Raw genomic sequence first — 26157 nt, 5'->3', positions numbered from 1 at the left:
GATGGGAATGTAAAATAATGCAACAGCTATGGAAAAAATTATAGAGGTTCCTTAAATTAAAAATACAACCACCATATGATTCAGCAATCCTCCTTCTGGATATATATCCAGAAGAGGTGAAATCAGTATCTGGAGGAGATATCTGCACTCCCATGTTCACTGCAGTATTATCATAATAGCCAAGATACAGAAACTATCCAAATGGTCATCCACAGATGAATGGATATACATACAACAGAATATTACTCAGCCTTAAAAGGAAGTCCTGCCATCTGCCACAACATAGATAAACTTAGAGGACATTATGCTAAGTGAAATAAGTGTCACAGAGGAACAGATGCTGCATGATTCTGCTTATAGGGTATCTAAATTAGGTAAAGACATAGATGCAGAGAATACTAAATTTGCAATTAAGTGCTCCATATGCTCATGGATACAAGGTTACATTTTGTACACACGATCCTTAATGTGTTGGGAAAATGTGTTTATTATCTATTGTTTATAATACCGTTAGATAACGCATTGTTAGAAATATAATCCTTTGTGTTGAGACATTCTCTCCAAACACTTTTGTATAATGCATATGCTCCTAAGAAAAGTGGCTCATTTGGTTTTGATTAATGTTAGGTCATATTCTTTATGAAATAGTTTCTCAAATAGTAACTACTTTGCAATGAAGTTACTGAGGAAATGTGAAATTTATATAACTAGGGAAACATTAACAGAGCACTGAAGGAGGTATTCTGTTGCAACGTAGAAAGGCATAATACTTCTTAAAAAGCCATTGATATTCAAGTTGGGGAAAGGATTATCTGTATGGAAAGAAGTATCAACAATGCCAAGGTGAGTGAATAGACTCCAGCGATGATCTTTGTTTAATTTATAGTTTTTTCTGGGTATCCCAGTGTGAAGGAGTTTACCTAGACTTCTGAGTATGTCCCAAATATGCTTCTTAAAACATGCTTTAAGAGCCAATGATACAGTGTTTAAAATTTTGGCATATGAAAAAACTAATGGTGCTATGGAAGGGGCATGCATTTGGTTTGGTGTTCACTGACTCAATGACTAAGCAAATATCCACAGAAACCCTTACAAATTGTTTAGGTAATTCTCTTCAGTATGGCTTCTGGCAATTTGCATTCTTTATTATTACAATTCTTCAATGCCAAAGAATATCTTTTCTAGACTTCAGAGTTGGATCTTAGAAAACTGAATGTTTTTCTTGATGTCATTAAAATGACAGATAATTTTGGAGGCTAAGAATTTGTGTTTATAAAAGGCAGTTTCTACCTTACAAACTGCATTTTTAAAGTTCATCTTGAAGTTCACTGTTTGGAACCTAGAATACATTTTCCCTGAGAACCAAACGTTCTATATAGTAGCTAGGTTCCCACAACAGCTCTCAGAAGCCTCTTTAACTCGCAGCATTCCTGAAATGTCCACAGATACTAATACCATTAAGGAAACAGCTATCACATATAACGCTGCTCTTGGGAAAGATGAGCTTCAGTGCCAACTGGGGATTCTGGAGCAGTCTCTTCCCCTTACCTTTTGCAAGTCATGGCAATAAGAGAAACTCTAGAAAGAAAAACCAATTAGAGTGCTAAGGAACTTACTCAGACCAAAGCACAGAGAAATCAATTAAATAAAAGAAGAAATAGAGCAGTTATAAGAGATGGAAAACAGGTTTTTAGAAGAGATACCAAAGGAGAGAAAATAATAGAAAATTAGAGAAGCAATATTTGGACAGAAAAATTTTGAGAATTTGGTATATGGAAGAACAAAATGCCAAGAGTTGCTAAAATAACTTTTTAGAAAAATAAAGTAAAATTATAAAACAATAATAAGTTATAAGTAATAGAAATTATAAAATAATGGTAATGCAATATGGTATTCAAGCAGGCTAGATAAAGGGCTCAACTGAATGGAATAAAAAACTCAAAAACAGATCCACCTATATATAAAAATTTGATAAAATAATGAAATTTGTATTGTGTATTAATAGAAAAATGATGCAACAAATTGTACTGCATAGCTATTCATGTTGAAAACACTGTTATATCCCTTCCTAACACGATGCACAAACAATAATTCTAAGTATTATGTACTGCTAGTAAGCTTATAAATCAACATGAGCTCACATTTGTCTAGCAATATGGACACATATTAAGTTTCTATTACTGTTGTAACAAATTAAGTAGTTTAAACAACACAAATTTGTTACTTTACAATTCTGGAGATCACAAATCTGAATGGGACTCTGGATTAAAATCAAGCTGTAGTAGGGCTGTGTTCCTATCTGGAAGCTCTAGAAAAGAGTCTGCTTCCTTGTTTTCTCTGGGTTCTAGAAGTAGTTAATATTCCCTTCATCTACAAAGTCAGAACATTCAGCTGAGTCCTTTCCATGACGCCATCTCTCTGGTTCTTCCTCTCACTCTTTTGCCTCCCTCTTGCATTTATAGGAACCCTTGTGATGACATCAGGCCCACCTGGATAACCCAGGATAATCTCATCTCAAGGTCAGTTGGTTAGCAACCTTAATTTCCCTTTGCCATGTAACTAACATATTCACAAGTTCTGGGGATTAGGACATGGACTTCTTTAAGGGACTATTATTCTGCCTACAACAGGAACTATCTATTAAAATTGAATTTGTTTGTGTCTAATGACTTTGCAATTTCATTTCTATGTATAAACCCTTGAGAAAATATACCACATTTTCAAGGGAATTTATATAAGATAGTTGCAGCATTGTTTGATAGTTAAAAATAAATCTAAATGCCTATCATCAAGAGCAGAGAAAAACTGTGGTCTACAGATATACCAGAATATTATACAACAGTCAAAAATAATGAACTAGAGGCTACAGGTGTCAACACAGACATTTCTCAATAACAAAATGTTGTAGAAAGCCATTTATGCTGTGATACTATTTATGTAAAGTTTAAAAACCTGAAGACAATCATATTTTGTTTATGGACATACTACATGAGGTATAAATAATTCTCACCTAAACTACAATGTTTTTAGACTCACCCTTTAGCTTTCACTTTTGTGTTTATGCCTACTTTTCTATAGCAGGGGTTGGTAAATTACATGATGTGGGCAGCCCATCTTTTTTGTGAATAAAGTTTTAGTGGAATACAGGCTGCCCACCTGTAGAGCCATGCTCATTTTTAAAAAATGTATTATCTATGGCTGGTTTCATGCTTCAGTGGCAGAGCTGAGTAGTGACAGAGGTTAGATGCCCCTCAAGTCTACAATATTTACTACTGGCCCTTTAAGGAAAAGCTTATTCATATGATTAACACAGGTTGAGTTAACATCATTTGTTCTGTCGCAGGCATTGAGCTGGTTCCTGGAGATACAAAGGTGCTTTGAGGGTCTTGCCCTTAAGGAGCTTAGACTAACAGAGAAAGAGATAAGTTTAACGAAATGGTTAATACTCTAGGAAGGAAGTTGTAAAGTGGGACATAAATCTTTCTTCAGAGGTCAAAAGGACAAATAAATGAGGACTTGAACTATAAGGTGCCTGGCTCATAATAGGACTTCAGTACTGTGTACTGTGGGTTTACTATTTATATTCCTATGTTTGTGACTGCCATCATCCTATGAAACACGTGAATAAGAGTAAAGAAATGGAGGGAAGAAAAAAAGGCAGAAAAAGAACATTTAGAATAGGAGAACACTGAAAGTGTATTAAATAATGAAAGATAAGAAATACTCATCTTTACTTTTTTACAAGTTAATATTTCAGAATAGTCAATAAAACTATTATTTATCTTTTTATATCAATGAAATACAAATCAGTAATTTTTGCCAGAAACACAGCCATTTGATCTCCCTAGTGCTAACTTAAAATAAGGTAAATAAGATTTCTCAAATTATCTTGCTTGGGTTTGCACATTAATATTTCTAGAATATACATGTCTGTAAATTATAAATATGGCTTATTTATAGTATACCAAATAACTTTTTTGAAACAAATTCTTTCTTTTGAGAGAACCCATCTATTTTAATAGAATCTTAAGGTTAAAAAAGAAGGTGTAGATAAGTTGTTATCATGATCATTATTCATTTTTATTTACTGATATCCCAAGACCTGTTCAGCTCTCCACAGAACATGTTTCCCCAAATGGCCATTAAAGTTATTTTGGCTCATTGTTATTTTTCAAGAGAGAAACCACTTTTATCTGTCTCCAGAATAATAACAGTTTATGTGTAATAGATTATTCTCTTCTTCACTTCCCTTTGATCATTTAGTGGCTTCATGTGTTTGTTCTCTTGGGAGTTCTGCTGAGGAAGAGTGGGGCATCTGCCTTAAATAATTTTCACTCAATTACAAAACTACTATTACTTGGTTTTCCTTCCTGGATATTTTTAAAAAAATTTTCAGCTATCATTAAAATCTCATAACTATGGGATTTTCAGAGTTAACTTAATGAGAGCAAAGCTTCATAAAAGTGCATTTTGCTCTTACCTCTGGTAGAATCTTCCTAAGCTAGTAATTTGCTTTTAGGGCTAAAGTTTCTTTCTTAGTTCTATCATGTAGAGCATCAAAATGATATTTCATGAACAAATAGGGAAGAGAACTTTTGTCTTTCTCTAAAAAAATGTTCATTTAAATTCTGTTTAATAGTACTCCTATGGTTTTTATTGGGCTTCACTTTTTTCTTCAGTTGGCAGTGGCGTTCTTAAGGAGGACAAGTGGAGAATCAACTAGTAACATTACAGAAAAGTGTTACATTTGGGAGGGCAGAGGGACAGGAAATCTAGCTGGTGCTGCTGGTTGAACAGGAATGAAGTACACAATTGACGAAGGTCAGAAGACATGCATGTTCCATGAACTTTCCTACCAACTATGAATAAATGACCCAACTACCCCAAGGCCACATCCACGACATCCAGTAGATGCAGTTTTGAAATGGCATAATAGTTGAGAGATGACACATTTCATTCTGACTTTGACCTCAGAAACCTTTGTTTAATTTTACTCTTAAGAATTTTATTTTCTATTAAAGTAATGAAACATATTTGGAATTCTAAAATCTAAAGTAACAAAATATGTTTAGATTTCAAAATGGTTGCTTTACCATTGGTGCATTTTACAACTATTTATCCTCTAATGCCTGAGCTTTGGTGTCCAAATTCAAATGCATTATTCTCTTGGCTGATGTGGTCCATGTAAATAAAAATTACATGATAGATGTTTTTGACTATTTTGGATGGATTGAACAAGTAAGATCAATGTAATAATAGTTTGAATTGAATTAATAATTTAGTAGAACAAAGTCTAGAAAGTCACTGATTTATGAAAATGTTTTGTTGGCTTGATTAAAATGTCATAACTAGTTTTGGGGTTGGTGTGTTCAGAAAGGAAATAACATAACATGATGGTAAAGGGTAGAAATTTTAGGGTCAGCCCTGATCATGTTTCTAGTTATTAGTTCTATGACCTTGTGAAGTCTCTTAATGTCTACTAAGCCTTAATATTCTCATTTCTAAATGGGGTAACAGCATTGTATATAAAGAGCTTGGCATAATGCTTGTCAAATTATAAGGGCACAGTAAGTGTTACACTACTATGACAGTCACAATGTATTTGAAAATGGGTGGCAAGCAATAAAGCACTACACAGATGTGAGGTGCTGTTGCTACATAATTTTCATGAGAAATATGTAGATCTCCTGCACAGAGTTGAGATGGGGAGACTGTCAACCAAACATTGTTTATATTGCCAGTGGCTCAATAAAAGGGAGAAAGGCTTAGTTACAAGTAACAAAATTTAAAATGTGGGATATCAAAGATGAGTTCAATACAAGGGTTTTTTGGTTTTGCTTTGTTTTACCTGAAAGCATGAGCGAGCAACCAAGAAACAATGTTCTGAAAATGCCTCAAGGGGTAAATGAATCCTGTAGAGTATGATCTTCCCGAAGCAATTCTAGTATAGCGAAGATCTGGCTACTGTTGGAGCATGTATGTGGGGCAGAGGAGTGTGAATGCAAACTCCTGGGTATGATATGCAAGGCCTTCACAATCTGGTCCCTGACACCTTTCCAGTTTTTTCTTTGCATTATATTCTTCCATATTTTGTATAATCTTCATCATCTCTGATCAAGTCATACATTTGCAAACATCTTTGCTTTTGTTTAACCTAAAATATCTTCTTTCTCTCCCTCACAATTGTACTTGACATAATCAGCACTAAAAAAATCTTGAGAGCTTTTCTAGTCTCACTTTTAGAAATCATAGTCTCTCTCCCTGTGTCTCCCTATCATATTTCTTTTGTCTCCATTTGCACAAATACGTCTAATTTTATTTTATTCTTTTACTTGAAGGCCAGCTCCTTGAGGGTAAGTTCCTTGAGAGTATTCTCTATGCTTTCTAGGCTCTGTAGCCCCTCAGTGCCTGGTCCAAAGCCTTGCATAAAATGAGGATTGAGAAATGATCGTTGGATTGAGTTGAAATCGGAATTCCTTGAATAAAGTCCATTACCTATGGGAGTATTCCTTCTGAGGTTTTGGGACATAGTTTTCCAAATGGCCTTAATAGTTGGAAGTAGACTCTCTAAATCATGGTAAACTTTGCTTGTTCCAGAGAAAGGGGACTTTGTAAAAAACTTTGCTCTTATTACTGAAAATGATCAGGCTGACATCAGGTATTAGAAGACCTTGAACCGAATAATTTTGGTCAGATCACTGGAAAAGGAGCTTCTTACTAAAAACAGCACAGCTGTTCCCTTAATGATATATTACCCCAGAAGCCTGTGGCCTTCTGAAATCTGTTAACATATGCTGAAGGCAGAAAATTTTAATACCACAATTTTTGGTAAGTTTGTTTAGATACAGCTGAAGAAACATGCGTACTGAGCCTCTACTAAGGGCCACACAGTTCAGTGTTCTAGTCTCTAATGTGGCATTTGATCAAGACATATAACTAAAACCCACTGTGTTTAGAAGACTGGATGTCAGATTTTGTCTTGTGATTTAAAGCAATAAAAATTAGTTCACCTAAATGGAATCTTTCATATGTCTTTAATGTCTGTATCACCTTCTTATTTAGTAGTTTTCCTTAAAAAGTTTTATATTTATTTCATCTATATAAATATAGACTTAATTTCCTTTTAAAATTTCTTACCTATTACCAGCAGTATCTAAAAATAATACTTTTTTCTTACTGTTTCATACTGTGTTTTAATTATTCCACCTTCTTTTTTTTTTAACTTAAAAAAGTAAACTCCAAGGAAATTAAGAAATTTGCACCAAGGGGTAAATAAGAGGACAAAGTTGTGCTAAGCATATGAAATAAGCTTAATGAGAACCTAGCAATGCGGAATTCATTTAAAAAAAAAAAAAAGCTTTCTTTATAAGCTCTTTATGGATCAAATAAACTACAAAGGGAAGCAAATAAGTAATGCTGAAAGGAAATGAAAAAGGAAAATGGAAAATAAAACAATTAAAAATAGTGATTAAAATAGCACACAGAGGTGGAGATGAGTCTTTTGAAGGACAAAAGAGAAATACTGGCAGACAGTAATTCTTAAAATGTCAAAATATTCATTTAAATACTTAACAGTCAACCTTGGCTTCCTGAAATTGCATCAATTTATAACCACTTATCCATTTACCACACACTTATTTTGTTAATGTTCTTTCATTTTCATTTCATTCATCCAACATAGATTACAGGTTTCAGAGATAGATGGTTTTAACTTGATGCAGTAAAGCAATGGAAATATATAAAATTTCTGTAAACATAATAGAATGGTGGCAGTATGTTTTCTTTTTCACGGACATTCATTAGGTTAAAATATTTTAAAAAGGAGGCAGTGATTTTATATCCTGGGAAAATTCTTTCATAGGAAATGTACATTTCCTGTAATAAATACTTAGAGCCTAATAAAGCTTTTAAAAATAAAATAAATGGTTATTTTTAAGGTGATACCTGTCAATAAAGTTAAGAGTATGAAGATACGAGGAAATATTCTTACCAGAGGAAACAAGTGAAAAGATTCATAACTTTAACTGTCATTTAAAAAATGAATAAAATATTTTGTGTTTTTATAAATTAGCTCATGTCTTCTCATATTTGGGAAAAAGAATAAAATAAATAACCCAAAAGTAGCTTTCCTACCTCAGATATACTGTCCTTCAAAGCTGAGTATAAGTCAAATTCCTTTTAAGGCTACTTTTGGCCTTTAACTCCACCAAAAGACTGCTAGAAACACATACTGATCAAGCAAATCTGGGTTTGTCAGACTCAGTACAGTAAGGGAGAACAGCAGTGTGACAGATTTTTAGCCAGGTCTCTAAAGGGAGAGTCCCCAGGAGGAAGTACACCAGGCCTTATGTGATTTTAAGGCAGATGTTTGCAAGGAAGGAAACTGGGATTGGCAGAATTCGTAACAAAATAGCTTTGGTCTGGTGGATATGGTAAGGAGGTTGTCTTGAAGTGGCCTATTAGACTTTAAAAGTAAGCTGTTTTGGTTGGTGCATAGATTTATCTTCCAAAGTATTTCTTATAGCAAGCAGCTAAGTTGCTTTTGCTCAGTCTGAGTTTTGTTTAGCACAGGAACAGTAAAATACATTAGGTCTTGAAACTTTTTAGCCCAGGAACAGTATTATTTCCTCACTGCAAATAACTTAAAATTAATTCAAAGACTGCACACAGATATTTTTCTTTTAGGATAAGCATGCTTCTAGATCTAGTTCATTCCTTCACCATGAAGAAATCTTAAATGACCACTGTGCCTCTCTAATGCTTTTGGTTCATAAAATATTATATTCCATCTCCTTTTTAAACAGTCAAACTCCTGTTGTTTAATTCACTTGTTTTGTTGACTTCTGTTTTGCAGTGTTGTGCTAGCTGTCAGGTACATAAAATTGAATGAGTGGAATCTTGGATGTGACAAACATGTAAACAAATACATGCAAGAACTGATGACTTGTGCTGTTGAAACATTTTGCAGAGGGTACACAAAGAGGGTGTGGGCGATGTGACAAAGTTTTATGCAGGAGCTAACACTTTTTTTTTTTTAATGGAGGTACTGGGGATTGAACCCAGGATCTCATGCATTGTAGGCATGAGCTCTACCACTGAGCTCTACCCCCACCCCAGGAGCTAACACCTGATCTGAGTTTCAAAGAATAAGGAGGAGAGGGAGAGAAAGGAAGGGAATTGTAGGCTAAAGGAACAGGTGTGAAAGTTTGGGAAACTGACAACTAAACAGAATGACAATTTTAAATAAGTATTACTTTATATTAAAATATTTCATTTTTGCTCACATTTTCTTTGGAATATAGATCTTATTCCCTCAATAAAACTGAAAGGATCTTGTACATGGGAAATCTTTTTATATCCCTCATGTCATCTAAATCTGTATCTAGAGAACATGCAATAAATACTTTGATTTATTTGTAAGTGGTAACTGAGAAGACTAGGAGGAAAAGTATTGTGGGTTGGACTATTTACTTTAACTAGTTTAGCAGAATACTGTTATTTTAACAGGATTTTCAATGGGTAGAAAACACTTGGGTGATTCCTATAGTAACTCAAATGTGTAGCTCTCCTCAGCTCTACAATTATGTTTTCAACATTCAAGGTCAGATTATTAATAACATCAATTATCAATAATAATAACTCATAAGAAGAGTATTTGCCTGATACTTAGGTGCAGTAATTTTGTGTGGAATGAATGGATGCATGTGTGTATCACATTAATATTACTAAGCGTGAAAGGAAGTCAGCTAGGGGTTTGGGGAAAGCTTTTCTTCATGCACTAAAAAGACAGCCCTGTGAGATTTACTCTCCTTCTTTCTTGTCATCTGTGATGCTCATGTGATACAGTCATGCCTAAAGCTCTGATAGCTGAGTTGTTTCAATGAGGTTACAAGAGCATAAACACCAAAAGCCCCCAAACTGAAGATGGCTGAGCAAGAGGCTATAAATAGGCTCGGGTTTTGACGAGTTTGAGTTGAGGAGCCAATTCTGGGCTTCCTAGTTTCTGACTTCTCCTTATGGAAGATTATTAAATTGCTTAAAGAACTGTTTGTCAGGTCCTAAAAGTTTTGTAGGGATAAGCATTCCTTACAGAAGTAATCCCAGTATATGTCTCTTACTAGCTTTTCAATGGCTATTTGTGTAATGAATGTTACTGAATTCAGCGGGGCTTGTGGACACCTGGTGGGCTAAACTAAATTGTGTGAGTCTGCCAGGGCTTCCATAACAAAAGATCACAGAGTGGGTAGCTTACGCAACAAATTTATTTTCCAACAATTCCAGACACTAGAAGTTGAAAATCAAGGTGTGTACTGGTTTGGTTTCTCCTGAGGCTTCTCTCCTCACCTTGCAGATGATCACCTTCTTGCTTTGTCCTTACATGTTCTTTTGTCTGTGCATGAACATCCTTGGTGTCTCTCTAAGTGTCCTAATATCTTTGTATAAGGACACTAGTCAGATTGAATTAGGGCCCATCCTAATGGCCTCACTGTAGCTTAATTACCACTTTGAAGGCCCTGCCTTCAAATACAGCCACGTTCTAAGGTACTGCAGGAACAGACTTCAACCCAGTGATCGTGAATTTGGGAGGACACAGTTAATTCCATAACATAAATATTGTGATTTAGAGACTATTACTGCTTATTTCTTCATATGAACTTTTGAATCAGCTCGTTTTATTCCAAAGAAAATAAATTCTTATTTTTGTTGGGATGCGTTAGATTTGCTGACTATTTTGGGAAAAATTAGTAACCTTATGCTATAAATCTTGTATAAGGACAGGTAGGTTTTTCTTCTGATCAAGTGCTTTTCTGTCTCTTAGGAGAATTCTAAAGTTTTCTTCTTAGAAGTTCTTCATTTTTCTTGCTAATCATTATGTAGCTAGATTGTCTTTGTTTAAACATACTGTATATATTTTCTTTATTATGCTTTTTAAGTGGTTGTGTTTTTATTGAAATCTGATTATATTTGTACACAAATCCTTCATATAGCTTTTAACAGTTTTGATTTTGAATCTCTTGGCTTTTCAAGTACTACAGTGTTATTATTTGCAAGTGATATTAATTTTGCATTTGTCCTCTAAGTTTTACAACAGGTATTTCTTTCTTTTTTTCTTTTCTTTGTTCTTTGTCTAGGTGTTTTAGCTAGAAGCCAGTTTTCATCTTTCAGTGTTTTCTGATTAAGTTTGATGATGGATTTTGTATTTATAAATAACTAGAAAATATCCATCTGTTGTTATTTTATGAATGTTTTTAACCCAGAATAGATATTAAATTTCATCAAATGTTGCTTCAGCAACTTTGGCACTTATGCATCAGTATGGGTGCAGATCTCATGCAGTCTTTCGGTACTCAGATGAAACGTCTCTAGTTGTTAACTGTGTGAGTGGATAGAGCTATTTCACCTCTTATAATAGGCAGGCAGTATGGTCCTGCTTTCTGGGCTCACATGGGGAGCCATTTCCTGTTCCCTGCTATGTGTGTGGCAGATTTGACTTCCATACCTACGGTCCCTGAGGTACCATCTCTAGTACATGTATATGGTTACAGCTCCGTCTGGCTTTAATACTGTAATCTCTGCTATTGCTCTGGGCTCCTTCTGCTTCTGAAGCATGAAGATTTTCCACACTTTTTGAGTGTGGTCCTGTACCTTTTAATATTTTAAAAATATTTTATTTCTGTTTTGGTGTGGAAAGAGAGATATCTGAATGAGGAACTCCTCCATCTTGACCCAGACATTCTATTCTCTCTGTGCATTGTCATGTCATTGAGATACTGAACAGCTTTTATCCAAAGATGGGTAACTCTAGTCTACCCAAAAATTATGAAGCAAAATGTTCTCTTCGGTCAGGCCATGTGGAATAGTGAAAAGTCCCTAAGCTTTGAGGCCAGTAAGACTTGATATTGAATCCCAGCTTTGCTATTCACTTGCTTGGGAAACTATTTTAGGACAAATTATTTAACTCCCTTGATACTGAATTTGCAAAATAGAACTGATGATAGTTACTACTGATTAAAGGACTAAATAAAATAATAATTATAAAATGCTTCCCAAATAGGAGAGGTTCAATACATTTGTCATCAACACTTGCTCCCCAGGAAGAATACATATGACATACAATTTTATTTTAATATATCCCCATTTCACATTCTTAGGCAAGAAGGAAGGAATTGAGGGCAGGGCCAGAGGGCTGGAAAAGAGAAGAGGAATAATGGAAAGACTTTAGAAGGGCAGTAAGGTAAATTTTCAAGGCCCTAATTTGCTGAACGTACCTCAGATATTAAGAACAGGGTAGTGTGGATAATTGAATCACACTGGAGTTTTTGGTGGAACTATTAATTTGATAAAATTACTCTGTTTGTCAACACTGAATTCACTGAGAATGCCCATTATGATTTTAGATGGTGGGTCCCAATTTGGATTCATGTGCTACAGTTTACAAAAAATATCTTTAAAGAGCACTAAGACCTTAAAGAATACCAAAAACATTTTGATATTTGGGGGCAATTGCTAGCAAAGGGAATCAAAGAACATATGGTGAAAAGCTGTGCTTTTTTTGCACAAACTCTGAGTAGGACTGGACTGGGAGAAATATGAGATAAAAGAAAGTGGCCTGAAGACTTCTCTTAATTCCACCAAACCCAGCAGCCCAGACAGCTCCCCCATCCTTTTTATCTCCCATCCTCTACTTACCCCTCTATCACCGTCACCAATGTCTTTTGGTTTCAGAAACAGATCTGACAAATCTCTTCACTTTGAGGTATTCTTTGTTAGGTCATGATATATAAACACTATTAGAGACTCTTAAATAAACAAAGTTTACAAAAGTTTTAAGCCAACAAATGAACATCTAACTATGGAATGCAGGCCATGAAGGAGCTGACTGAAGGAGAATTTTAGACAGTATCAGGCTTCCTACCAAAGTTTGCCTTGACCCTGGAAGATGATGATCTGAACTTCTCTGAATATACAATTTAGAAGAAAATTCAGAGAGCATGAAACCTACATGGGAAAAGTTCCAGTTGTTCTAAGTTTTTCGTGTTTCTTTTTGGTTTAGTATTCTTTTTTCCTTGACAGTTACCTGGGGAATGTTTTCTTTAGAAGGGATCTTCATTTTTAGGATACCTAAAACCAAAATTCTCTTCAGTTAAAATGGCTGCTGTGAAGGGAATGGACTGGAAGGGAGTAATGAGCTGCTTGCTTAGGGAGAGGGAACCGGAAGCTATGCTAGGAGTTCTCAGATCAGGGTAAGGAAGGCCGACAGGAGGAAGAGTCACAGGGGAATCAAATTATTCTCTCCACTTACTGTGGCTCCTCCAGTGCCTCCATCATTATCTGATTTCCACAGACTACTGTACTTCTGGGGTTTAACCAAAAGTGCTCTCAACAAAGGAATCCTATTCCTGCTCACATTACTTTGAAGGAATTAACTAGAATGTTTCACAAATAGCCCAAATGAACAGGTTGAAAGGGCAGATGTTAAGTTTAAATGCCACATATGTCTTGGTTTGGTTCTTGGAAGACCCAATGCTAAATGACATCAGATATATATTTTTTGCCTTACTTATAACATAACAACATTTCACCAACTCCTTATTGTTAATGTTACTTCCAAAGGATTAAAGAAGGAAGATCTAACCCTGCATTAAAGCTCCTTAGACTTTGAACACAGCACATGTTTTCCAAAAAGAAATCAGTAAAATTTATGGGTAGATTCAAATAACATTTTTTGCTCTGAAGCATTATTTAGGTGATTTGAAGTTCTTCATTTTAAAACTTTGCAAAAAAAAAAAAAAATCATTCAGGTCTGTGTTCTTGGTTTTCTTATTGATTAATTCAACAAATATTTATTAAGTACTTAGCATAGGCCAAATATGGTGATAAATTGTTGAAGATATAAAGACAATTCTGAAGAACTTCATAGTTTAAAGGGGAAGACTATGTCATGAAGTAACAATTAGAAATACAGTGTCATGGTTACTACCAAAAGAGGTAGAGGCAAAGTGTGACCCCAAAGGAGACCAGAATTCTGGAGGGAAAGTTAGGAGGAGCCAGGGAAGGCTTTCCTGCCCAGTCTGATGAGGAGGGCACAGAAATTAGACAACACGAGCACAAAAGACATTCAGGCTACAGGACAACATGTGCACAAACTTCAAGTTGCAGCATAACAGCAAATGCACACAACTGTATTCAGCACAGTCCTACGGCTCACTTTGTACCATCAGCTGGAGCAATGCTGGATAGTTGTGGGGCTTCTGCGTTTGATGTTATAAAGTGTTCTAAAGTTCGACAACACTGGTAGGTTTTTTGCTGTTGTCGTGGTTAAGTTGGTGATCTTGAGTGCTAGCACATGAGAGAATCAACCTGAGCTGATTAAAAATATGAAACCTGGGCCATTTTCCCAAAGGGACTGACTCAGTAGGACTGGGTGGGGCCTAGAAATCTGTATTTTTAAAATCCCTGTAATGATTTTCAGTAAAGTATTAGGAAGGTTACACTGTAAGAAACACTAGGTTAGGGCAATTAGGAAGTAATGAATTTTCTGTTTCTTATTTAGCTTTTTATTTGCAGAAGGAAAAAGTGAAAAAGAGAAAAGATTGCTAAACAGTGTAGAAAACAGGAAAATGGAGATAGTTTGGGGGAGGAACTGAGCTTTTGGCCAGCAGGGATCTAAGAACCAGGAGATAAGTAGATGATTATTTGAGGCTGGGAGGGGGGTTTACAGACAAAGGCACATAGTGGAAGAAAACAGCGATCACACTATTCATTGTTGCAAAAATCGCAAGAGAGAAACAGGCTACAGTAATACTAAGATAAAAATAGCCTTTTTAACAAATACATTAAAAAGGGTGACCAATGATAAAGAAGAGGGTCGCTCTTTTATTTTTATTTAATATTTGGATATTAAATAAAAGGTTGGCCCCAGAAGGTTTTTTTGTGTTCAGGCACCATTTCTGCTTGCTTGCTCAGTGCTGGGAGGCATCTCTTTATGTCTGTTCTCTCACCATGAGAAGAAGGTAGCAAAGCTATTGTTACAATGCCACAACTCTTTGGGACATGTCTGCATTGAAACAATAGAGATTTTGCTTTGAAGTTTCCTAATATCATTTATTTAATTACTGGTTAAGTCACTGAATGATGTATCATCGTGAGTATTGTGACTGCCATAAATATTGGTTTTCAGTGACTCTCAAACATTATTATTCTGGTCTGTTCAGTGCCACGTATGTATTTGTGACACATACAAATACAAGTCTTGCCCACAGTGTGCAGAAAAATATGAAAACAATAATTCATCTTCTGCTCATGGTAAGTTTAGTGATTGGAACTGTACAGCATAAACTAAAGCAACATATCACTCAACCACGTCTTTAACTTTTATTTGCAAGGACTGCATTCTGAGAATGATTCTTTTCAGTGTGGACCCTGCCTGTGTCTTCCATATGCTGCCACCACTAGGGAGAGACATGCACATCCCAAGGGCAGGACAGCAAGAGCAGTCCCATTTGCATAAGAAACATCCATTCCTTATCTGGCGTGGATTAAAACTGACCCAGGAGAGAACAGTATCACCACGTCGATCAGAGTCAAGCACGGGCAGTGATGACAAGGCCAGTGGGCACAGTCTCTAGAGCCCCCAAAGGGCAGCTGGATGCAGGACGCAGACAGAGAAAGGGGTGGGCTGACCACTCTGAGTGCCAGTGATGGGGCACACGGGGTAAAAGACCACTGCCCCACCATCCTCAGGTGCTGCAAATAGTTAAGTGACACCACGGTTGAAACAGACAGGCAAGTGATGATGCAAGGACTCGTACATGTGGCTCAAGGCCAAGTATCATCAGTGACCCACAGTAGCCCTAAGCCTGGTACTTGGCCTGTGAGTAAGGAAGGAGTCAGCCATCCTATGGCCCACTCTCAGATCCCGTGAAAGAAATACTGCTCTAAGTCAGCAGGAATGACCCCCTGTCAGGTCACTGTCCTGGAACCCATTCTCTTGTTACCCAGAAGTGTGAGTTCTGAAGCTTCTCAGGATCTAGTTGATACCAAAGCAGAGCAGAGTTGAAGAGCATTTGGGAGAGAAGAAATAGGTCCAGGATCCACATGGTTCTTTATCCAGCCTCAGGGCATTTTTCCCAGATAGTACTGATCGGTCTCAGTTACTTGAGGGGAAGTTAGAACATTTTGAAGTAGCCATGCCACGGCACAGAGCCTCAAGCATGGGCCCTCCTTACCCAGATCTGTCCAGGCTCATAATCCCAATTCCACTGTTTGTAAACCCTGTGATCTTAGACAAGTTACTTAGCTGAGCCTCAGTTTTCTCATAGGTAAAATGGGGATAATGCCTTACAATGATGTGAAAATTATATGAGCTAATTTATAAAGTGCCCAACATGTGGAAAATGCTTGGTAAGGTTGGCTATTACTAGCAATTCTTACCTCAGCCAGGGACCTGGTTGGGGTCAGATAGAATTGTTTGAGTATATAAACAACTTGCTACATTCAGGAAACTCTTCTACATAGAAAGTAATTTTTTTCTGATTATAAAAATGGTTATTTTAGAAAATTTGAAAAAATATACAAAAACACTAATTTATTCAACAAATATTAAGCATCTACTGTGAGTGGTAGTGTTGGTTTTGAACACTGATGATCCACAGTGAACAAAATAATGACACTCTCCTCTTAGAGGAGGGATATATAATAAAATAGACATACAAGTTACATACACACATGCATATACACATAGACACATAAATTATATATAATATGTCATGATATGTCAGATGGCAATAAGTGCAAAGTAAAAACAATAAAGCTGGGAAGGGAAATATGGAATGCCAGGAGGTCCAGAGGCAGCAGTTACAAATATAGTGGTCAGGAAAGGCCTCACAGAGAAGACAAAATTTGAGCAAGGTCCTGAAAATACCTGGAGGAAGAGCACTCCAGGCAGAGGAGCAGTAAGTCCACGAGTCCTGAGCAGGATTTTACCTGGCATGTGTGAGGAACAACAAGGAAGCTGGTATGACCAAAGTAGGGTGAGTGCTTAGTAGAGAGACAGGAGTTTGTAAAGACGGAAAGACAGAGGGGTGGAAGAATGCAGACAGCGTAGGTCTTGTATGTTATTATAAAGACCTCGGCTTTTATTCTGATTTACATGGGAAGCTATTGTTGGGAGAAACTGTCTTCTAGGATCTCTGGCACTCCGATATGTCTTGCTAAGTATGCCAAGAATGCAAGGTCCTGACCACTCTTTATCCAGGCCATTTTTCAAGGTTGTGTTTATAATAAGCAACCTTGAGGGGTGAAGCAATCTCTTTCTTCAGGACAAAGAGCAGGCTTGCTTAGTGCCTTCTACAAAATGATGGGCTTCCCCACCTCAGTGTTCCTCTCCTACAATGAGACCCATTGTCTGTGCACATATTCATTTAGGCCCATTGTGTTGCCCTCTTGGAACCTGGAGGATATGAGGAACTGATGCAAATATGCTGGTGCTCATGCTGCTTGCCAGGCTGTGAGTAATAAAATCCTTGTTTTGGACCCAGGAGTCTTTAGTCTTTTGCCAGCATCCATGAAACAGTAGCAGGCTAGTTTATTTACTTGTAAATAGGATAAAATCAGATCTCAGATGCTTCATGGTTCTTGGCAGCCATTGCAAAGTTTTGATCAGTAGAATGACATGATCTGACTCATGTTTTAAAGGGACTGCTCTGACTACCCTGTGGACTATAGACTTATGGAGCCAGGATGAAAATGGAGACCACCAAGGAGACAGCACAATTATCCAGATGAGAAAAGGTGGTGGGTACAATCAGGGTGCTTTTGTGGTATTAATGAAAAGTGGTCCCATTCTGGATATACTTGGCCAAAAAGGATTTCAGATAGACTGGCAAAGAGTTTGTGAAAGAAAGCGAATGAAAATGAACACAAGATTTGGTCCAAGCATTTGCCATTTGTAAGATGGTTTTTTGCTTTGTTTTTCTAACTAAGTGGGGAAGAATGGTGAAGGATTTTATTGAGAAGGCCTAGAAATTGAGTGTTTTGTTTTGTTTTTTACATGCTACATTTGAGTTGCTTATCAGACATTTAAATAGATATTGAGTGGACAGTTCGATATCTGAATCTGGAGTTCAGAACACAGGTCAAGACATGAGATATAAAAGTGTAAGAAGAAAAATTACTCCCATAATTCCACTTGCTGGTTTACCTCCTCCCAGTCTTTTTATGCAGAGACATTATTTGAGCAAAAAGAGTATTTAAAAAAAATAGGCCCTTAGCCAGAGGCAATGACATTTTATCTCTTAATTTGATTTGGAAAGACATTGCTGAAACTCTAAAAACAACAGTCACTTATTTATAGTGATAGAAATGCAAAATTTGCAATGATCTGTCAGGGTGTCGCCTGGGCTTACAATGCAGATATTCTGCCAGATGGATTTGCCTCTCTAAAAAGTTGGGTAACTTTTTACCTGGACCAGACTCTGTGATTTACAGCACACTGCTTGTTAGCCAAAACCATTCCAGTTGAAATTGAAAATGGGCAGATGTGGAAACCATGCTGGACAAGAAGGAAGTGTATTTTTCTCCTCTAAGCCACATACTGACAGTTTATGCCATGAACATTACCCTATTGTGGGTTTTTAAGTGAATTCCTTTCAGTAGAATCCAGGGCCTCAGGGTAAAAATTAAATCCAGAAATTCTGAAACAAGTTATCCTGAGCCCCCCAGCATGGGGATGAAATCTAACAGCACGACCTTTGTGATCTATGCATGTTTGTTACCACACTGGTGCTTCTGAGCAGGGTGGTGTGTTGCTGTATCTCTCAAACTGAGCCTGCATCAGGGTCCCCTGAAGACCTTGTTAAAACACAAATTCCTATGCTCCACCTCCTAATTTTCTGATTCAGTAGATCCGATGTGGTGTCCAGGAATTTAAATTTCTATCAAGTTCCCAGAGGATGCTGCATTGCATGGTGGTGGGGACCACTCTATGAAGACCATTGGTTTAGTGGTTAAGAATAGGAACCCTGAAGCCAGACTGTCCACATTCAAATCAAGGCTTCAGTTGGGTAAATTACTTAACTTCTCCATGCTTGGTTTCCACGTGGATATAATGAAAGTAGTGATTATATCTATTTCATAAGTTAACGATGAGAATTAGAATAAATTGTGTTTGGCACACAGTAAATATGTTTGCTACTCTTATTAAGAAAAACTTCTTTAAAAATTACAGGGATTCTCAGTTTCTGGAAAAATTCCTCTTTTAATGTCTACAATTTTGGGTTAATGCTTACTGAGGGCAGTAATGAGAGATACGAACAAATTGCATGAAATAAGGTAAGTGGTACAAAACTTGAGAACAATCAGCTACTCAGACATTCAGGAATGACCAGACTGAAAAGGTGAAAGATCCAACTTTAAATAAAGTGAATCTGCTTCTCTTCCCACCCCCAACTCATGTTGACGATTTTAGAGCTACAACAACCACAGCATATACACACAAGATGGTACTTCTGCCTTCTGCTTCTAATCTATTCATATTGTGATCATTTAGTCACTTTTTCCATAAACTTCCCTTTATCCTGTGGCTGAAGTGACTGGCTTCACTTCAAGATCAGGTTTGTTGATATTTAAGCAGTTAAGTAATTCTTGGCTTCCTATCCTTGAGGCCTTTGCTCAACCAACCTAAAGCCAGGAAATCTTGCACACTGAGTTGCAGTAATTACTTCAGCATTTGATGTTTAATGCAGTTTTTCTGAGCCCTGCATATAGTAATAGGTAGGTTAAAATTGCCCCCAAATTTAGGTTCCCAGTGTGTATTTTTTTTTACACCCCTAACGCAAAACAAAGAGTTGCTCTAATAAGAATTTCAGTGTGAGCCACATGGAGAATTTGTGACAAGGATAGAACTGTTTTGATGGTTCACCAAATCCCCTGGAGTTTTTCATGGCTCAGTGTGCTTCCTTGACATAATTCTGGGCAAAATTCAGCATCCACATTGACCCATCCTAATCCCTTAGGAATTCCGCCAGTCGCCTACTTCAAGGACATTTTTCTTCACTCAATTTTTGCAAGGCCCTTTCATGCCAATACTCTGAACCTTTTATCAGTTGTAACTTTTATCTTTGAAATCTGGAACTTTGACATTCCATCCTTTAACCAAAACTTTCCACCCCCTTAACTTGTTCTTCCATCACGTGGTGGTCTTGATTGTTACCTGCACTCTCATTTTCTCGTGTCCTCATGTCCTTCCCTCCCCAGCCTGGACCCTACAATTGATCATTTTAATCTACTTCCCAGTAATTCCTCAAGCCCTTTCTTACCACCACTGCAATCCTCAACTCACAGCCCATCAAACAATCCTTTCTCCTTGAATTGACATGAGCTGAAGAAAGCATGTATTTGGGCTTAACTGGTGTCATCACAAATTTGTGGTTTACAATTTTGGCTGAACTCCTAATAGTGCATAAACGCAAGCATGAGCTGTCAGTCACGTGAGCTGCTCCACCTCATGTGTTACACGGGAAGAGCAAAGGGCTTTACTTATTTAATGATGACTAACACTTCTCCAGAGAAGAGTTCTAGGAAGGCAGCTAATGGAACAATAAAATTAGTCACACAAGGCACAGTATTTTTGGACATGTTAATAAAATTCACTGCTTTCACTGCCAAAATTTCCTCTGCTATACAGGGACGTGGCAGCTGCCTTTTTGGAATCTGATCTGACAATGACAGTACTCTCTGCTTCCTCATGTCTTCCTTACTACTTTTCAGCAACAGGATTATACTTCAAAAACTACTTAGAAATCAACTAATCATTTTACCACAAGCATGAGACTTTGCAGGGCCCAAACCGCCTATCAGAGTAAACTGAAGGGCACAGTGTGGTGACAGATTCCGGCAAACTTAATGTTTCCTGTCATTTACCTAAGTCCTATCTCTTCCCAACTCATATTTTTGATTTATTCCTCCCTCCTAATGCAATTTCCAAACTAAAGTCAGAATATTGCCTTTAGGATCCCCTTCACCAAGGAATCTTGGAGGATTTTGGTTACTTCCTTGGCTGACAAACCATCCTTATTTGCCCAGCACTGAGGGGTTTCTCAGGGTCTGGATTCTCAGTGCTGAAACCTGGATAGACCTGGGGAAATCAGAATGTCTTGGCCCCTATATATGTCTTGTTCCTCACTGTTACCTGAAACTCACTTATATCAGAAAAAATACTCTTATAGCCTTAAAAAGCAGCCCCCTCCAGGGGTTTAACACAAGTTACCCTGTTCTCCAAGCAGTTAATTCTAAAACTAAATCTTTTTATGCTTTTTGTAAAAACCAGCTCCTGGTTACTAGTTTGATGTATGGTAGCAAACACCCTTTCATCAAATATTTCACTTCCTTTATGCTGGGGTACAGCTCCCCACTTAGGAGACTGGTGTTCTCACAACAAAAGTTGCATGCTCTTTGTATGTCCTCTTACCTCCACTCCACTCCACTCCACCGTGCCTTCTTTCTACCCATCTCCTCAGCTGAGAGGCCTTCTAGAAAGAACAAAAATGGTGGGTCAACATGGTTTCTCCTTCATGGTTTCTGCTTTGTGTCCTGTAATATCAACCTGTGACCGTCCAGTCCCCATGGCCTAATCATGCCTTTACCACTTATTTTCCTATGACAGAATTACTGGATACGTCCATACGTCCTATGAGGCCATGATACTCATTTTGAGAGAGAACTGTATCTTGCACCAAGTCTGATGTAGCACATATTTTCTTTCATTATCCTTCAAAATTTAGCAGATGTCTCCCAAATCATACACTGAAAACATGGCCGTTTCCTCGACTTATTGAAGATTATGTTTCCTTCTCTATTTTTCATTGTTTTGACCTACTCAGTGGGCCTCAAAGAGAGGAGTGGAGAAAAACACCTTTATTTGCTGTCTTCACTAGAAGAAAAAAATTTACTGATTACATTTTTCTATTTCTCCATAAATAGTATTTTCTTTCTCTTTTCTTGGGCACATATGGTATACTGAGAACCCACACAGACATAGGGTTCTTGAGGACTCTGCTGGGGCTCTCATCTCAACCTGACAACCTGGAGATGGGCTAAGCACAGATTCAGTCTGGTTGTTTTCATTACTTTTTTTCCATTCTGTCACTTCCCTTTGCCCCATGTCAAAGAAAAAAGGTATCAAATTTATCAAAATATAAATGACACTTGGAAATTCTTTACACATTGGTGGAGAAAGCCTTTTGCAAAACTCCTAGTGGTCCTGCATTAGACATTTTTTTTCCATCTCTTTTTAGAAGACAGGTTAAAAACCTAAGCTTTCCCTGACCCTAATGAAAACATTTTGTGGAAAATCAATAAAATGTTTCTGTACTTAAAAAACATAAGAAATGGCATTCTCTGAAAGACCCGAAATTTATGTTTAAAGAAGAGTGTATTAATATATACTTATTTCTTTGGTTTCTAAATAATTGTAAAAAAGAAATGTTTCTTTCTATGTAATTGAATACATGTCTGGAATTTAATGAAGCTGTTATAATTAAAAATCCACATGTTCCCCTTGTAAATCTGACATTTAACAGTTCTATGTACTAGGTTTCTAAATGTCAAACATTACTACACATTTATTACTACATGATGTAGTAGTGTAACTCTTTCAAAGATTGACCTCTGCTCTGTAAATAAGACCTAAATCCCTAGTTCAAGCTGTGTTGGAACTGAAGTATTTTTTAATTGACTGGTATGGCCCTGGGCAAAAGCAAGGGAAGAAAACTGTGAAACTACTCTAACTCTGAGACCTCAAACTTTGCAAGTCTAATGACATTAAAAATAAAAGGAAAATAGTATTTTTTCCTCAAAATTACTTATCTTCTAAATGAATCTTTTTGTGTTATGTTCAATGTTAGTAAACTCTTTTTTAGTGTCTACTGTGTTCCAGGTCCTGGGAATAAAAAGGAAACTCCTTCTTTGAAGGAGCCTACATTCGTTATTACCCTGTGTGATGATGGCCACTGTGCTTTGGGGTTTTTGGAATACTCTTCAATTCAGTTGTCCCATAAATTCAAACATATTTTGGAAACCATGGTTACTAGATCTATGCTAGAAATACGGCTTTTCATCTGGAAAATGACTCTGACTTATTACTTGAGACTTAAAGATTCCACCCCTTGCTCCCCCCATATTATTACACGCGTATTTGATTTGATTACATTTTATGCATTTCTTTCCTTTGTCTTTCTTCTTCTTTTTCATTTTCCAGAACCTTTAAACAAAGCTGACCATTCTAAACACACAATGACATTGAAGAGGGTGGCAGGGTACCAAATCTCTGAGTTTTCCTCCCACCTTTCTGGTCTTTCTTCCTTAGTCACCTTTTCTGAATCCTCCTTTTCTAATTGACCTCAGAACATCAACTTTCCATAGGACTTGAATTCTCCTTTAATGACATGCTCTCCTTAAACTGTGTCATCCATTTTCATGGCTATAAATACCATTTATTGACTGACTGCACCACAGATTTCTCTGTCTCAAGATCTTTTCTCTGAGCTCAGTTTAGGAACTACCCAAATTTAAATCCTGGGCTCTGCCCCTCATCAGCTGTATTGACTTGGGCACATTTCTTAACCTCTATACACTTCAATTTTTTCATGTGAAAAGTGTGTTTAAAAATAGCATAAAACTCGTAAGTTTGTTATGAGGATTAAATGAGTTAATACATAAAAATGAGCTTAATAATAATAAAAATGCCAGGGGTTGTTATGTGGCCTGAATTACTTATGTCTTAGATTGGACTGCTGTAACACACTATCATAGAATGAGTACCTTAAACAACAAAATTTATTTCTTATAGTATTGGTATGTCTTCTGGAGGTTGTAAAGTCCAAAATCAAGGTGACGGTAAATCCACTGTCTCATGAGGTACCCCTTACTGGTTTACAGATGCTGTCGTCTTCCTGTATCGTCCAGATCAGTAAGGGAAGTTAAGCTCTTGTGTCTGTTGTCAGGTTACTAATTCCATTTGTGATAACTCCATCCTCATGGTCTAACTCTCAAAGGCTTTGCCTTTGTTAATACCATTTATTCAGGATTAGGACTTCAGCATATGAATTTTGGGGAGACATAAACATTTAGTCCATAACAGTATATAAAGCTCTTAGATCTGGAGTGCAGTCGAGTCATCAGTAACCACTGGCTATTATACCCAAATACCTACCCTACTTCTCTGCCAAGTTATATCAAAGCATCTTAAACTCCTGTTGTCCCTCTACCCTTTTGTGTCTTATTTTTCCCATATCAGGAAAGCATTAACTTTCACGTAGTTATCAAGCCAGAAGTCAAGAATTATATTGTCCTTCATGCTTGCCTCTGGTATTCTAGATGTCACTGAATTCTCTTAGTCTCAAAATTTTTTTTAATTCACTCACTTTTCTTCATTTTAACTCTCAATTCTCTGACCAAGTACTTGTTTGTTGTTCTCTGGACTTTTGTAGAGGACTTCTAACTGCCCTGACCACCTCCTCTTCTACCTCCCACCCCTGCCCTTTTTGAACCATTGTCCATACTGCACATACCAGTACATATTATCATTGCTCTGCATGAAATTCTCCTTTGAACTGAGAAATGGGACATCTGCACCTAGGGAAGAGGAAGCTGAAGCAGGGCTAGTAACTAAAGGGGGGGTTGGGGGTGGTGAGGAGGGGAATGCCCCCTAGGTGTGCTGAACTAATCTGTAGATGTGGGTGGAGTAGGAGTAGCCAGTGGGAAACTGCGCTGGGGCTGGGTCAAAGGGACTGTGATGAGAAATCCAAAGCAGATGGTGGGATAAAGTACTGCTTGTGTCCTTAGTGGATGTAGATGAGAATAAAGCTATCTTTGGAGGGAGTAAACAGGCTGATTTAGGGATCCCAGAGATGCCTGCTTAAAGCAATCAAGAAGCCAGGCGCAATGGAAGTCATTTCAACCAGGAGAGCAGAAAGGCGGCCAGCCAATAATAGAGCCAGTCAGGCACAGTAGCTGAGAGTGTGTAATTTAAGACTACTGTTTTAACAAGCCAATTTGGCATTTCCTGGGAAGCTCTACCTTGGGTGTTGTCCCTCCTTTTTTTTTTAAAGGGGCTGTGTCTGAAAAAGAAACTGTTAAACCCTCAGGCAGGAGTAGGGCGTTGATTTTTAGAGTTCTGATTCATTTTTTTAAGTTGAATAAATGTTATAAAAATAAAAATTCAAAACCATATACAATGAACAGTAAACCTTCCTCCCACTCTTCCTCTGTAGCCACCTAATCCTCCTCCCAAGAGGAAATCACTAGTACCAGTTTTGTGTATATTTTGGAGATAAGCCATTTCACAAACTAACTATATATGCCATGTGAAAATACGTTAGGAGAATAAACACAATGCTTGATGCCTTGATTTTTCACTGTAACAGTCTACATAGATACATCTTATTCTTGTAATCAGAGGCTGATTATTCCATTGCATAGATGTGCACCACAATTTATTTAGCTAGACTCTTAGTAATAGACATTAAGGTTGTTTTCAACCTTCTGATCTTATAAACAATACTAAAATGAATAACTTCTGCATATGTTAGTTCCCAATACAAATCAGGTTGTATTTATAAAAGTGGCTTTTCTGGGTCAAAGGATATGCACACTTTTTATTTGAGTTGCCACTGTTAAATCACCCTTCTCAGTGGCTGTTTGAATTCATACACCCACTAGTAATGGATGAAAACGTCTTTTTCCACACCTTAGCAAGTAATTTTTGTTTTTTGAAAATAGTACTTTGTGATCTTTGCTAGCTTGACAAGAGGAAAATATCTGTAGCTGCATGTGATTAAGAGCTATTTGAGGTTTTATTTTGTTAATTTATTTGCCTATTGTTCATGGCTTTTGCTGAGATTCCAGTTGGGTGTTTAACACTTTATTACTCATTTGTACCAGTTCATTATCTATTAATGAAGTTAGAGCATTGTCTATGATATGTGTTGTAGATTTGTTTCCCAATTTTATTTCACCTTCTGTAGATTATTTTTCTTGGCCCTGATCATTTTTTTTTTGGTAGTTGAATTTATCAATCCTTTAATCTTGCTTCTGAGTTTTGGGTTAACACCTAGAAAGAAAATTTTTACTCCAAGTTTATTTTAAATGTTCCTTCCA

At 37.0% G+C, this 26157-nt stretch overlaps 1 non-coding gene across 1 annotated transcript; it reads right to left on the bottom strand.

Annotated features, from left to right (window-relative positions):
• Window positions 1-9038: 9038 nt before the first annotated feature.
• Window positions 9039-9110, bottom strand: TRNAC-ACA. The gene has a single exon. It is a non-coding gene; the product is annotated as a tRNA-Cys (tRNA).
• Window positions 9111-26157: the final 17047 nt, after the last annotated feature.

This window comes from Camelus ferus, chromosome 1, assembly GCF_009834535.1.
Source record: "Camelus ferus isolate YT-003-E chromosome 1, BCGSAC_Cfer_1.0, whole genome shotgun sequence".
NCBI classification, from domain to species: Eukaryota; Metazoa; Chordata; class Mammalia; order Artiodactyla; family Camelidae; genus Camelus; species Camelus ferus.
The sequence above is the reverse complement of the archived record's forward strand: the minus strand, read 5'-3'. Positions and strand labels throughout refer to the sequence as shown.